This window comes from Genypterus blacodes, unplaced genomic scaffold (genome assembly GCF_046128005.1).
Source record: "Genypterus blacodes isolate CSIRO-AG114 ecotype Tasmania unplaced genomic scaffold, CSIRO-AGI_Gbla_v1 ptg000215l_1, whole genome shotgun sequence".
In the NCBI taxonomy this organism is placed as follows: domain Eukaryota; kingdom Metazoa; phylum Chordata; class Actinopteri; order Ophidiiformes; family Ophidiidae; genus Genypterus; species Genypterus blacodes.
In genome coordinates this window covers 830,810-844,394 of record NW_027467014.1, presented here as the reverse complement: position 1 = coordinate 844,394, position 13,585 = coordinate 830,810, and the positions used below count along the sequence as shown (strand labels likewise).

Below are 13,585 nucleotides of genomic sequence, written 5' to 3'. Positions count from 1 at the left end.
ATACCGATTTGGTCCATGTCGTTTTTCCCAAACTGGACCAAAATATGAATTTGCTCAATACTTGCAGCAAATGATCCTTGTGCCATCTAGATGATGTGTTTTAAATCCTAGAGCTCTAGCTCTTTCCTTTTCCAAGATATGGGCTTTTTACAAAAATGACCCATTTGGTCCATGGTTGCTCTGACATTTTGTGGCGAGGGTGGTTACCCTGGATTGAACTGGGGACTCTAACATTGTGTGGCATGGGTGGTTAATGCCGAAACCCGGGATTGAACCGGGGCCCTTTAGATCTTCAGTCTAACGCTCTCCCAACTGAGCTATTTCGGCATATATGAGCTGTCCCTCTTTTCATCATAGAGCTCAAGTGCTTTCCTCTACCAATATATGGGCTTTTTACAAAAATGACCCGTTTGGTCCATGGTTACACTGTCGTTTTTCCCAAACTGGACCAAAATATGAATTTGTCCCGAACTTGCAGCAAATGATCCTAGTGCCATATAGATGATGTGTTTGAACTTCTAGAGCTCTAGCTCTTTCCTTTTCCAAGATATAGGCTTTTTACAAAAATTACCGATTTGGTCCATGGTTACACTGTCGTTTTTCCCAAACTGGACCAAAATTTGAATTTGCTCAATACTTGCAGCAAATGATCCTTGTGCCATCTAGATGATGTGTTTTACATTCTAGAGCTCTAGCTCTTTCCTTTACCAAGATATGGGCTTTTTACAAAAATGACCGATTTGGTCCATGGTTACACTGTCGTTTTTCCCAAATTGGACCAAAATTTGAATTTGCTCAATACTTGCAGCAAATGATCCTTGTGCCATCTAGATGTTGTGTTTGAAATTCTAGAGCTCTAGCTCTTTCATTTTCCAAGATATGGGCTTTTTACAAAAATGACCGATTTGGTCCATGGTTACACTGTCGTTTTTCCCAAACTGGACCAAAATATGAATTTGCTCAATACTTGCAGCAAATGATCCTTGTGCCATCTAGATGATGTGTTTTAAATTCTAGAGCTCTAGCCCTTTCCTTTTCCAAGATATGGGCTTTTTACAAAAATGACCCATTTTGTCCATGGTTGCTCTGACATTTTGTGGCGAGGGTGGTTATCCTGGTTTGAACTGGGGACTCTAACATTTTGTGGCATGGGTGGTTAATGCCGAAACCCAGGATTGAACAGGGGACCTTTAGAACTTCAGTCTAACGCTCTCCCAACTGAGCTATTTTGGCATATATGAGCTGTTTTTCTTTTTATCATAGAGCTCAAGTGCTTTCCTCTACCAACATATGGGCTTCTTACAAAAATGACCGATTTGGTCCATGGTTACACCGTCGTTTTTCCCAAGCTGGACCAAAATTTGAATTTGCTCAATACTTGCAGCAAATGATCCTAGTGCGATCTTGATGATGTGTTTGAAATTCTAGAGCTCAAGCTCTTTCCTTTTCCAAGATATGGGCTTTTTACAAAAATGACCCATTTGGTCCATGGTTTCACTGTCGTTTTTCCAAAACTGGACCAAAATATGAATTTGCTCAATACTTGCAGCAAATGATCCTAGTGCCATCTAGATGATGTGTTTGAAATTCTAGAGCTCTAGCTCATTCCTTTTCCAAGATATGGGCTTTTTACAAAAATGACCCATTTGGTCCATTGTTACACTGTCGTTTTTCCCAAACTGGACCAAAACATGAATTTGCTCAATACTTGCAGCAAATGATCCTAGTGCCATCTAGATGATGTGTTTAAAATTCTAGAGCTCTAGCTCTTTCCTTTTCCAAGATATGGGCTTCTTACAAAAATGACCCATTTGGTCCATTGTTACACTGTCGTTTTTCCCAAACTGGACCAAAACATGAATTTGCACCAAACTTGCAGCAAATGATCCTAGTGCCATCTTGATGATGTGTTTCAAATTCTAGAGCTCTAGGCCTTTCCTTTTCCAAGATATGGGCTTTTTACAAAAATGACCCATTTGGTCCATGGTTGCTCTGACATTTTGTGACGAGGGTGGTTACCCTGGTTTGAACTGGGGACTCTAACATTTTGTGGCATGGGTGGTTAATGCCGAAAACCGGGATTGAACCAGGGACCTTTAGATCTTCAGTCTAACGCTCTCCCAACTGAGCTATTTCGGCATATATGAGCTGTTTCTCTTTTCATCATAGAGCTCAAGTGCTTTCCTCTACCAATATATGGGCTTTTTACAAAAATGACCCATTTGGTCCATGGTTACACGGTCGTTTTTCCCAAGCTGGACCAAAATTTGAAGTTAGCCCAAACTTGCATCAAATGATCCTAGTGCCATCTGGATGATGTGTTTGAAATTCTAGAGCTCTAGCTCTTTCCTTTTCCAAGATATGGACTTTTTACAAAAATGACCGATTTGGTCCATGGTTGCTCTGACATTTTGTGGCATGGGTGGTCACCCTGGAATGAACTGGGGACTCTGACATTTTGTGGCATGGGTGGTTAATGCCGAAACCCGGGATTGAACCAGGGACCTTTAGATCTTCAGTCTAACGCTCTCCCAACTGAGCTATTTCGGCATATATGAGCTGATTCTCTTTTCATCATAGAGCTCAAGTGCTTTCCTCTACCAATATATGGGCTTCTTACAAAAATGACCCATTTGGTCCATGGTTAGACTGTCGTTTTTCCCAAACTGGACCAAAACATGAATTTGCACCAAACTTGCAGCAAATGATCCTAGTGCCATCTAGATGATGTGTTTGAAATTCTAGAGCTCTAGCTCTTTCCTTTTCCAAGATATGGGCTTTTTACAAAAACGACCGATTTGGTTCATAATAACACTGTCGTTTTTCCTAAGCTGGACCAAAATTTGAATTCGCTTAATACTTGCAGCAAATGATCCTAGTGCCATCTAGATGATGTGTTTGAAATTCTAGAGCTCTAGCTCTTTCCTTTTCCAAGATATGGGCTTTTTACAAAAATGACCCATTTGGTCCATTGTTACACTGTCGTTTTTCCCAAACTGGACCAAAACATGAATTTGCTCAATACTTGCAGCAAATGATCCTAGTGCCATCTAGATGATGTATTTAAAATTCTAGAGCTCTAGCTCTTTCCTTTTCCAATATATGGGCTTCTTACAAAAATGACCCATTTGGTCCATGGTTAGACTGTCGTTTTTCCCAAACTGGACCAAAACATGAATTTGCACCAAACTTGCAGCAAATGATCCTAGTGCCATCTAGATGATGTGTTTGAAATTCTAGAGCTCTAGCTCTTTCCTTTTCCAAGATATGGGCTTTTTACAAAAATGACCCATTTGGTCCATTGTTACACTGTCATTTTTCCCAAACTGGACCAAAACATGAATTTGCACCAAACTTGCAGCAAATGATCCTAGTGCCATCTAGAAGATGTGTTTGAACTTCTAGAGCTCTAGCTCTTTCCTTTTCCAAGATATGGGCTTTTTACAAAAAATACCGATTTGGTCCATGTCGTTTTTCCCAAACTGGACCAAAATATGAATTTGCTCAATACTTGCAGCAAATGATCCTTGTGCCATCTAGATGATGTGTTTTAAATCCTAGAGCTCTAGCTCTTTCCTTTTCCAAGATATGGGCTTTTTACAAAAATGACCCATTTGGTCCATGGTTGCTCTGACATTTTGTGGCGAGGGTGGTTACCCTGGATTGAACTGGGGACTCTAACATTGTGTGGCATGGGTGGTTAATGCCGAAACCCGGGATTGAACCGGGGCCCTTTAGATCTTCAGTCTAACGCTCTCCCAACTGAGCTATTTCGGCATATATGAGCTGTCCCTCTTTTCATCATAGAGCTCAAGTGCTTTCCTCTACCAATATATGGGCTTTTTACAAAAATGACCCGTTTGGTCCATGGTTACACTGTCGTTTTTCCCAAACTGGACCAAAATATGAATTTGTCCCGAACTTGCAGCAAATGATCCTAGTGCCATATAGATGATGTGTTTGAACTTCTAGAGCTCTAGCTCTTTCCTTTTCCAAGATATAGGCTTTTTACAAAAATTACCGATTTGGTCCATGGTTACACTGTCGTTTTTCCCAAACTGGACCAAAATTTGAATTTGCTCAATACTTGCAGCAAATGATCCTTGTGCCATCTAGATGATGTGTTTTACATTCTAGAGCTCTAGCTCTTTCCTTTACCAAGATATGGGCTTTTTACAAAAATGACCGATTTGGTCCATGGTTACACTGTCGTTTTTCCCAAATTGGACCAAAATTTGAATTTGCTCAATACTTGCAGCAAATGATCCTTGTGCCATCTACATGATGTGTTTTACATTCTAGAGCTCTAGCTCTTTCATTTTCCAAGATATGGGCTTTTTACAAAAATGACCGATTTGGTCCATGGTTACACTGTCGTTTTTCCCAAACTGGACCAAAATATGAATTTGCTCAATACTTGCAGCAAATGATCCTTGTGCCATCTAGATGATGTGTTTGAAATTCTAGAGCTCTAGCCCTTTCCTTTTCCAAGATATGGGCTTTTTACAAAAATGACCCATTTTGTCCATGGTTGCTCTGACATTTTGTGGCGAGGGTGGTTATCCTGGTTTGAACTGGGGACTCTAACATTTTGTGGCATGGGTGGTTAATGCCGAAACCCAGGATTGAACAGGGGACCTTTAGAACTTCAGTCTAACGCTCTCCCAACTGAGCTATTTTGGCATATATGAGCTGTTTTTCTTTTTATCATAGAGCTCAAGTGCTTTCCTCTACCAACATATGGGCTTCTTACAAAAATGACCGATTTGGTCCATGGTTACACCGTCGTTTTTCCCAAGCTGGACCAAAATTTGAATTTGCTCAATACTTGCAGCAAATGATCCTAGTGCGATCTTGATGATGTGTTTGAAATTCTAGAGCTCAAGCTCTTTCCTTTTCCAAGATATGGGCTTTTTACAAAAATGACCCATTTGGTCCATGGTTTCACTGTCGTTTTTCCAAAACTGGACCAAAATATGAATTTGCTCAATACTTGCAGCAAATGATCCTAGTGCCATCTAGATGATGTGTTTGAAATTCTAGAGCTCTAGCTCATTCCTTTTCCAAGATATGGGCTTTTTACAAAAATGACCCATTTGGTCCATTGTTACACTGTCGTTTTTCCCAAACTGGACCAAAACATGAATTTGCTCAATACTTGCAGCAAATGATCCTAGTGCCATCTAGATGATGTGTTTAAAATTCTAGAGCTCTAGCTCTTTCCTTTTCCAAGATATGGGCTTCTTACAAAAATGACCCATTTGGTCCATTGTTACACTGTCGTTTTTCCCAAACTGGACCAAAACATGAATTTGCACCAAACTTGCAGCAAATGATCCTAGTGCCATCTTGATGATGTGTTTCAAATTCTAGAGCTCTAGGCCTTTCCTTTTCCAAGATATGGGCTTTTTACAAAAATGACCCATTTGGTCCATGGTTGCTCTGACATTTTGTGACGAGGGTGGTTACCCTGGTTTGAACTGGGGACTCTAACATTTTGTGGCATGGGTGGTTAATGCCGAAAACCGGGATTGAACCAGGGACCTTTAGATCTTCAGTCTAACGCTCTCCCAACTGAGCTATTTCGGCATATATGAGCTGTTTCTCTTTTCATCATAGAGCTCAAGTGCTTTCCTCTACCAATATATGGGCTTCTTACAAAAATGACCCATTTGGTCCATGGTTACACGGTCGTTTTTCCCAAGCTGGACCAAAATTTGAAGTTAGCCCAAACTTGCATCAAATGATCCTAGTGCCATCTGGATGATGTGTTTGAAATTCTAGAGCTCTAGCTCTTTCCTTTTCCAAGATATGGACTTTTTACAAAAATGACCGATTTGGTCCATGGTTGCTCTGACATTTTGTGGCATGGGTGGTCACCCTGGAATGAACTGGGGACTCTGACATTTTGTGGCATGGGTGGTTAATGCCGAAACCCGGGATTGAACCAGGGACCTTAAAATCTTCAGTCTAACGCTCTCCCAACTGAGCTATTTCGGCATATATGAGCTGATTCTCTTTTCATCATAGAGCTCAAGTGCTTTCCTCTACCAATATATGGGCTTCTTACAAAAATGACCCATTTGGTCCATGGTTAGACTGTCGTTTTTCCCAAACTGGACCAAAACATGAATTTGCACCAAACTTGCAGCAAATGATCCTAGTGCCATCTAGATGATGTGTTTGAAATTCTAGAGCTCTAGCTCTTTCCTTTTCCAAGATATGGGCTTTTTACAAAAATGACCCATTTGGTCCATTGTTACACTGTCATTTTTCCCAAACTGGACCAAAACATGAATTTGCACCAAACTTGCAGCAAATGATCCTAGTGCCATCTAGAAGATGTGTTTGAACTTCTAGAGCTCTAGCTCTTTCCTTTTCCAAGATATGGGCTTTTTACAAAAAATACCGATTTGGTCCATGTCGTTTTTCCCAAACTGGACCAAAATATGAATTTGCTCAATACTTGCAGCAAATGATCCTTGTGCCATCTAGATGATGTGTTTTAAATCCTAGAGCTCTAGCTCTTTCCTTTTCCAAGATATGGGCTTTTTACAAAAATGACCCATTTGGTCCATGGTTGCTCTGACATTTTGTGGCGAGGGTGGTTACCCTGGATTGAACTGGGGACTCTAACATTGTGTGGCATGGGTGGTTAATGCCGAAACCCGGGATTGAACCGGGGTCCTTTAGATCTTCAGTCTAACGCTCTCCCAACTGAGCTATTTCGGCATATATGAGCTGTCCCTCTTTTCATCATAGAGGTCAAGTGCTTTCCTCTACCACTATATGGGCTTCTTACAAAAATGACCCATTTGGTCCATGGTTACACTGTCGTTTTTCCCAAACTAGACCAAAATATGAATGTGTCCCGAACTTGCAGCAAATGATCCTAGTGCCATCTAGATGATGTGTTTGAAATTCTAGAGCTCTAGCCCTTTCCTTTTCCAAGATATGGGCTTTTTACAAAAATGACCGATTTGGTCCATTGTTACTCTGTCGTTTTTCCCAAACTGGACCAAAACATGAATTTGCACCAAACTTGCAGCAAAGGATCCTAGTGCCATCTAGATGATGTGTTTTTAAATTCTAGAGCTCTAGCCCTTTCCTTTTCCAAGATATGGGCTTTTTACAAAAATGACCCATTTGGTCCATGGTTGCTCTGACATTTTGTGGCGAGGGTGGTTACCCTGGTTTGAACTGGGGACTCTAACATTTAGTGGCATGGGTGGTTAATGCAGACACCCGGGATTGAACCGGGGACCTTTAGATCTTCAGTCTTACGCTCTCCCAACTGAGCTATTTTGGCATATATGATTTTTGTTTCTCTTTTCATCATAGAGCTCAAGTGCTTTCCTCTACCAATATATGGGCTTTTTACAAAAATGACCCGTTTGGTCCATGGTTACACTGTCGTTTTTCCCAAGCTGGACCAAAATTTGAATTTGCTCAATACTTGCAGCAAATGATCCTAGTGCCATCTAGATGATGTGTTTGAAATTCTAGAGCTCTAGCTCTTTCCTTTCTCAAGATATGGACTTTTTACAAAAATGACCCATTTGGTCCATTGTTACACTGTCGTTTTTCCCAAACTGGACCAAAACATGAATTTGCACCAAACTTGCAGCAAATGATCCTAGTGCCATCTTGATGATGTGTTTCAAATTCTAGAGCTCTAGGCCTTTCCTTTTCCAAGATATGGGCTTTTTACAAAAATGACCCATTTGGTCCATGGTTGCTCTGACATTTTGTGACGAGGGTGGTTACCCTGGTTTGAACTGGGGACTCTAACATTTTGTGGCATGGGTGGTTAATGCCGAAAACCGGGATTGAACCAGGGACCTTTAGATCTTCAGTCTAACGCTCTCCCAACTGAGCTATTTCGGCATATATGAGCTGTTTCTCTTTTCATCATAGAGCTCAAGTGCTTTCCTCTACCAATATATGGGCTTCTTACAAAAATGACCCATTTGGTCCATGGTTACACGGTCGTTTTTCCCAAGCTGGACCAAAATTTGAAGTTAGCCCAAACTTGCATCAAATGATCCTAGTGCCATCTGGATGATGTGTTTGAAATTCTAGAGCTCTAGCTCTTTCCTTTTCCAAGATATGGACTTTTTACAAAAATGACCGATTTGGTCCATGGTTGCTCTGACATTTTGTGGCATGGGTGGTCACCCTGGAATGAACTGGGGACTCTGACATTTTGTGGCATGGGTGGTTAATGCCGAAACCCGGGATTGAACCAGGGACCTTAAAATCTTCAGTCTAACGCTCTCCCAACTGAGCTATTTCGGCATATATGAGCTGATTCTCTTTTCATCATAGAGCTCAAGTGCTTTCCTCTACCAATATATGGGCTTCTTACAAAAATGACCCATTTGGTCCATGGTTAGACTGTCGTTTTTCCCAAACTGGACCAAAACATGAATTTGCACCAAACTTGCAGCAAATGATCCTAGTGCCATCTAGATGATGTGTTTGAAATTCTAGAGCTCTAGCTCTTTCCTTTTCCAAGATATGGGCTTTTTACAAAAATGACCCATTTGGTCCATTGTTACACTGTCATTTTTCCCAAACTGGACCAAAACATGAATTTGCACCAAACTTGCAGCAAATGATCCTAGTGCCATCTAGAAGATGTGTTTGAACTTCTAGAGCTCTAGCTCTTTCCTTTTCCAAGATATGGGCTTTTTACAAAAAATACCGATTTGGTCCATGTCGTTTTTCCCAAACTGGACCAAAATATGAATTTGCTCAATACTTGCAGCAAATGATCCTTGTGCCATCTAGATGATGTGTTTTAAATCCTAGAGCTCTAGCTCTTTCCTTTTCCAAGATATGGGCTTTTTACAAAAATGACCCATTTGGTCCATGGTTGCTCTGACATTTTGTGGCGAGGGTGGTTACCCTGGATTGAACTGGGGACTCTAACATTGTGTGGCATGGGTGGTTAATGCCGAAACCCGGGATTGAACCGGGGTCCTTTAGATCTTCAGTCTAACGCTCTCCCAACTGAGCTATTTCGGCATATATGAGCTGTCCCTCTTTTCATCATAGAGGTCAAGTGCTTTCCTCTACCACTATATGGGCTTCTTACAAAAATGACCCATTTGGTCCATGGTTACACTGTCGTTTTTCCCAAACTAGACCAAAATATGAATGTGTCCCGAACTTGCAGCAAATGATCCTAGTGCCATCTAGATGATGTGTTTGAAATTCTAGAGCTCTAGCCCTTTCCTTTTCCAAGATATGGGCTTTTTACAAAAATGACCGATTTGGTCCATTGTTACTCTGTCGTTTTTCCCAAACTGGACCAAAACATGAATTTGCACCAAACTTGCAGCAAAGGATCCTAGTGCCATCTAGATGATGTGTTTTTAAATTCTAGAGCTCTAGCCCTTTCCTTTTCCAAGATATGGGCTTTTTACAAAAATGACCCATTTGGTCCATGGTTGCTCTGACATTTTGTGGCGAGGGTGGTTACCCTGGTTTGAACTGGGGACTCTAACATTTAGTGGCATGGGTGGTTAATGCAGACACCCGGGATTGAACCGGGGACCTTTAGATCTTCAGTCTTACGCTCTCCCAACTGAGCTATTTTGGCATATATGATTTTTGTTTCTCTTTTCATCATAGAGCTCAAGTGCTTTCCTCTACCAATATATGGGCTTTTTACAAAAATGACCCGTTTGGTCCATGGTTACACTGTCGTTTTTCCCAAGCTGGACCAAAATTTGAATTTGCTCAATACTTGCAGCAAATGATCCTAGTGCCATCTAGATGATGTGTTTGAAATTCTAGAGCTCTAGCTCTTTCCTTTCTCAAGATATGGACTTTTTACAAAAATGACCCATTTGGTCCATGGTTGCTCTGACATTTTGTGGCATGGGTGGTCACCCTGGATTGAACTGGGGACTCTGACATTTTGTGGCATGGGTGGTTAATGCCGAAACCCGGGATTGAACCAGGGACCTTTAGATCTTCAGTCTAACGCTCTCCCAACTGAGCTATTTCGGCATATATGAGCTGATTCTCTTTTCATCATAGAGCTCAAGTGCTTTCCTATACCAATATATGGGCTTCTTACAAAAATGACCCATTTGGTCCATGGTTAGACTATCGTTTTTCCCAAACTGGAACAAAACATGAATTTGCACCAAACTTGCAGCAAATGATCCTAGTGCCATCTAGATGATGTGTTTGAAATTCTAGAGCTCTAGCTCTTTCCTTTTCCAAGATATGGGCTTTTTACAAAAATGACCGATTTGGTCCATGGTTACACTGTCGTTTTTCCCAAGCTGGACCAAAATTTGAATTTGCTCAATACTTGCAGCAAATGATCCTAGTGCCATCTAGATGATGTGTTTGAAATTCTAGAGCTCTAGCTCTTTCCTTTTCCAAGATATGGGCTTTTCACAAAAATGACCCATTTGGTCCATGGTTACACAGTCTTTTTTCCCAAACTGGACCAAAATATGAATTTGTCCCGAACTTGCAGCAAATGATCCTAGTGCCATCTAGATGATGTGTTTGAAATTCTAGAGCTCTAGCTCTTTCCTTTTCCAAGATATGGGCTTTTTACAAAAATTACCGATTTGGTCCATGGTTACACTGTCGTTTTTCCCAAACTGGACCAAAATATGAATTTGCTCAATACTTGCAGCAAATGATCCTAGTGCCATCTAGATGATGTGTTTTAAATTCTAGAGCTCTAGCTCTTTCCTTTACCAAGATATGGGCTTTTTACAAAAATGACCAATTTGGTCCATGGTTACACTGTCGTTTTTCCCAAACTGGACCAAAATATGAATTTGTCCCGAACTTGCAGCAAATTATCCTTGTGCCATCTAGATGTTGTGTTTGAAATTCTAGAGCTCTAGCTCTTTCCTTTTCCAAGATATGGGCTTTTTACAAAAATGATCGATTTGGTCCATTGTTACACTGTCGTTTTTCCCAAACTGGACCAAAATATGAATTTGTCCCGAACTTGCAGCAAATGATCCTAGTGCCATATAGATGATGTGTTTGAACTTCTAGAGCTCTAGCTCTTTCCTTTTCCAAGATATAGGCTTTTTACAAAAATGACCGATTTGGTCCATGGTTACACTGTCGTTTTTCCCAAACTGGACCAAAATTTGAATTTGCTCAATACTTGCAGCAAATGATCCTTGTGCCATCTAGATGATGTGTTTGAAATTCTAGAGCTCTAGCTCTTTCCTTTTCCAAGATATGGGCTTTTTACAAAAATGACCCATTTGGTCCATGGTTACACAGTCGTTTTTCCCAAACTGGACCAAAATATGAATTTGTCCCGAACTTGCAGCAAATGATCCTTGTGCCATCTAGATGTTGTGTTTGAAATTCTAGAGCTCTAGCTCTTTCCTTTTCCAAGATATGGGCTTTTTACAAAAATGATCGATTTGGTCCATTGTTACACTGTCGTTTTTCCCAAACTGGACCAAAATATGAATTTGCACCAAACTTGCAGCAAAGGATCCTAGTGCCATCTAGATGATGTGTTTTAAATTCTAGAGCTCTAGCCCTTTCCTTTTCCAAGATATGGGCTTTTTACAAAAATGACCCATTTGGTCCATGGTTGCTCTGACATTTTGTGGCGAGGGTGGTTACCCTGGTTTGAACTGGGGACTCTAACATTTTGTGGCATGGGTGGTTAATGCCGAAACCCGGGATTGAACCGGGGACCTTTAGATCTTCAGTCTAACGCTCTCCCAACTGAGCTATTTCGGCATATATGATTTCTGTTTCTCTTTTCAGCATAGAGCTCAAGTGCTTTCCTCTACCAATATATGGGCTTTTTACAAAAATTACCCGTTTGGTCCATGGTTACACTGTCGTTTTTCCCAAACTGGACCAAAATATGAATTTGTCCCGAACTTGCAGCAAATGATCCTAGTGCCATATAGATGATGTGTTTGAACTTCTAGAGCTCTAGCTCTTTCCTTTTCCAAGATATAGGCTTTTTACAAAAATGACCGATTTGGTCCATGGTTACACTGTCGTTTTTCCCAAACTGGACCAAAATTTGAATTTGCTCAATACTTGCAGCAAATGATCCTCGTGCCATCTACATGATGTGTTTTACATTCTAGAGCTCTAGCTCTTTCATTTTCAAAGATATGGGCTTTTTACAAAAATGACCGATTTGGTCCATGGTTACACTGTCGTTTTTCCCAAACTGGACCAAAATATGAATTTGCTCAATACTTGCAGCAAATGATCCTTGTGCCATCTAGATGATGTGTTTGAAATTCTAGAGCTCTAGCCCTTTCCTTTTCCAAGATATGGGCTTTTTACAAAAATGACCCATTTTGTCCATGGTTGCTCTGACATTTTGTGGCGAGGGTGGTTATCCTGGTTTGAACTGGGGACTCTAACATTTTGTGGCATGGGTGGTTAATGCCGAAACCCAGGATTGAACAGGGGACCTTTAGAACTTCAGTCTAACGCTCTCCCAACTGAGCTATTTTGGCATATATGAGCTGTTTTTCTTTTTATCATTGAGCTCAAGTGCTTTCCTCTACCAACATATGGGCTTCTTACAAAAATGACCGATTTGGTCCATGGTTACACCGTCGTTTTTCCCAAGCTGGACCAAAATTTGAATTTGCTCAATACTTGCAGCAAATGATCCTAGTGCAATCTTGATGATGTGTTTGAAATTCTAGAGCTCTAGCTCTTTCCTTTTCCAAGATATGGGCTTTTTACAAAAATGACCCATTTGGTCCATGGTTACACTGTCGTTTTTCCCAAACTGGACCAAAATATGAATTTGCTCAATACTTGCAGCAAATGATCCTAGTGCCATCTAGATGATGTGTTTGAAATTCTAGAGCTCTAGCTCTTTCCTTTTCCAAGATATGGGCTTTTTACCAAAATGACCCATTTGGTCCATTGTTACACTGTCGTTTTTCCCAAACTGGACCAAAACAGGAATTTGCTCAATACTTGCAGCAAATGATCCTAGTGCCATCTAGATGATGTGTTTAAAATTCTAGAGCTCTAGCTCTTTCCTTTTCCAAGTTATGGGCTTCTTACAAAAATGACCCATTTGGTCCATTGTTACACTGTCGTTTTTTCCCAAACTGGACCAAAACATGAATTTGCACCAAACTTGCAGCAAATGATCCTAGTGCCATCTTGATGATGTGTTTCAAATTCTAGAGCTCTAGGCCTTTCCTTTTCCAAGATATGGGCTTTTTACAAAAATGACCCATTTGGTCCATGGTTGCTCTGACATTTTGTGACGAGGGTGGTTACCCTGGTTTGAACTGGGGACTCTAACATTTTGTGGCATGGGTGGTTAATGCCGAAAACCGGGATTGAACCAGGGACCTTTAGATCTTCAGTCTAACGCTCTCCCAACTGAGCTATTTCGGCATATATGAGCTGTTTCTCTTTTCATCATAGAGCTCAAGTGCTTTCCTCTACCAATATATGGGCTTCTTACAAAAATGGCCCATTTGGTCCATGGTTACACGGTCGTTTTTCCCAAGCTGGACCAAAATTTGAAGTTAGCCCAAACTTGCAGCAAATGATCCTAGTGCCATCTGGATGATGTGTT

At 40.8% G+C, this 13,585-nt stretch overlaps 16 non-coding genes across 16 annotated transcripts; all 16 read right to left on the bottom strand.

Annotated features, from left to right (window-relative positions):
- Window positions 1–254: 254 nt before the first annotated feature.
- trnaf-gaa (transfer RNA phenylalanine (anticodon GAA)) lies at window positions 255–327 on the bottom strand. The gene has a single exon. It is a non-coding gene; the product is annotated as a tRNA-Phe (tRNA).
- Window positions 328–1,160: 833 nt separating this feature from the next.
- On the bottom strand, window positions 1,161–1,233 carry trnaf-gaa (transfer RNA phenylalanine (anticodon GAA)). The gene has a single exon. It is a non-coding gene; the product is annotated as a tRNA-Phe (tRNA).
- Window positions 1,234–2,066: 833 nt separating this feature from the next.
- trnaf-gaa (transfer RNA phenylalanine (anticodon GAA)) lies at window positions 2,067–2,139 on the bottom strand. The gene has a single exon. It is a non-coding gene; the product is annotated as a tRNA-Phe (tRNA).
- A 338-nt stretch (window positions 2,140–2,477) lies between these two features.
- trnaf-gaa (transfer RNA phenylalanine (anticodon GAA)) lies at window positions 2,478–2,550 on the bottom strand. The gene has a single exon. It is a non-coding gene; the product is annotated as a tRNA-Phe (tRNA).
- A 1,154-nt stretch (window positions 2,551–3,704) lies between these two features.
- trnaf-gaa (transfer RNA phenylalanine (anticodon GAA)) lies at window positions 3,705–3,777 on the bottom strand. Its single transcript has one exon. It is a non-coding gene; the product is annotated as a tRNA-Phe (tRNA).
- Window positions 3,778–4,610: 833 nt separating this feature from the next.
- Window positions 4,611–4,683, bottom strand: trnaf-gaa (transfer RNA phenylalanine (anticodon GAA)). The gene has a single exon. It is a non-coding gene; the product is annotated as a tRNA-Phe (tRNA).
- An 833-nt stretch (window positions 4,684–5,516) lies between these two features.
- Window positions 5,517–5,589, bottom strand: trnaf-gaa (transfer RNA phenylalanine (anticodon GAA)). The gene has a single exon. It is a non-coding gene; the product is annotated as a tRNA-Phe (tRNA).
- A 338-nt stretch (window positions 5,590–5,927) lies between these two features.
- trnaf-gaa (transfer RNA phenylalanine (anticodon GAA)) lies at window positions 5,928–6,000 on the bottom strand. Its single transcript has one exon. It is a non-coding gene; the product is annotated as a tRNA-Phe (tRNA).
- A 659-nt stretch (window positions 6,001–6,659) lies between these two features.
- trnaf-gaa (transfer RNA phenylalanine (anticodon GAA)) lies at window positions 6,660–6,732 on the bottom strand. Its single transcript has one exon. It is a non-coding gene; the product is annotated as a tRNA-Phe (tRNA).
- Window positions 6,733–7,814: 1,082 nt separating this feature from the next.
- Window positions 7,815–7,887, bottom strand: trnaf-gaa (transfer RNA phenylalanine (anticodon GAA)). The gene has a single exon. It is a non-coding gene; the product is annotated as a tRNA-Phe (tRNA).
- Window positions 7,888–8,225: 338 nt separating this feature from the next.
- Window positions 8,226–8,298, bottom strand: trnaf-gaa (transfer RNA phenylalanine (anticodon GAA)). Its single transcript has one exon. It is a non-coding gene; the product is annotated as a tRNA-Phe (tRNA).
- Window positions 8,299–8,957: 659 nt separating this feature from the next.
- On the bottom strand, window positions 8,958–9,030 carry trnaf-gaa (transfer RNA phenylalanine (anticodon GAA)). Its single transcript has one exon. It is a non-coding gene; the product is annotated as a tRNA-Phe (tRNA).
- A 917-nt stretch (window positions 9,031–9,947) lies between these two features.
- On the bottom strand, window positions 9,948–10,020 carry trnaf-gaa (transfer RNA phenylalanine (anticodon GAA)). Its single transcript has one exon. It is a non-coding gene; the product is annotated as a tRNA-Phe (tRNA).
- A 1,658-nt stretch (window positions 10,021–11,678) lies between these two features.
- trnaf-gaa (transfer RNA phenylalanine (anticodon GAA)) lies at window positions 11,679–11,751 on the bottom strand. Its single transcript has one exon. It is a non-coding gene; the product is annotated as a tRNA-Phe (tRNA).
- Window positions 11,752–12,421: 670 nt separating this feature from the next.
- On the bottom strand, window positions 12,422–12,494 carry trnaf-gaa (transfer RNA phenylalanine (anticodon GAA)). Its single transcript has one exon. It is a non-coding gene; the product is annotated as a tRNA-Phe (tRNA).
- An 834-nt stretch (window positions 12,495–13,328) lies between these two features.
- trnaf-gaa (transfer RNA phenylalanine (anticodon GAA)) lies at window positions 13,329–13,401 on the bottom strand. The gene has a single exon. It is a non-coding gene; the product is annotated as a tRNA-Phe (tRNA).
- Window positions 13,402–13,585: the final 184 nt, after the last annotated feature.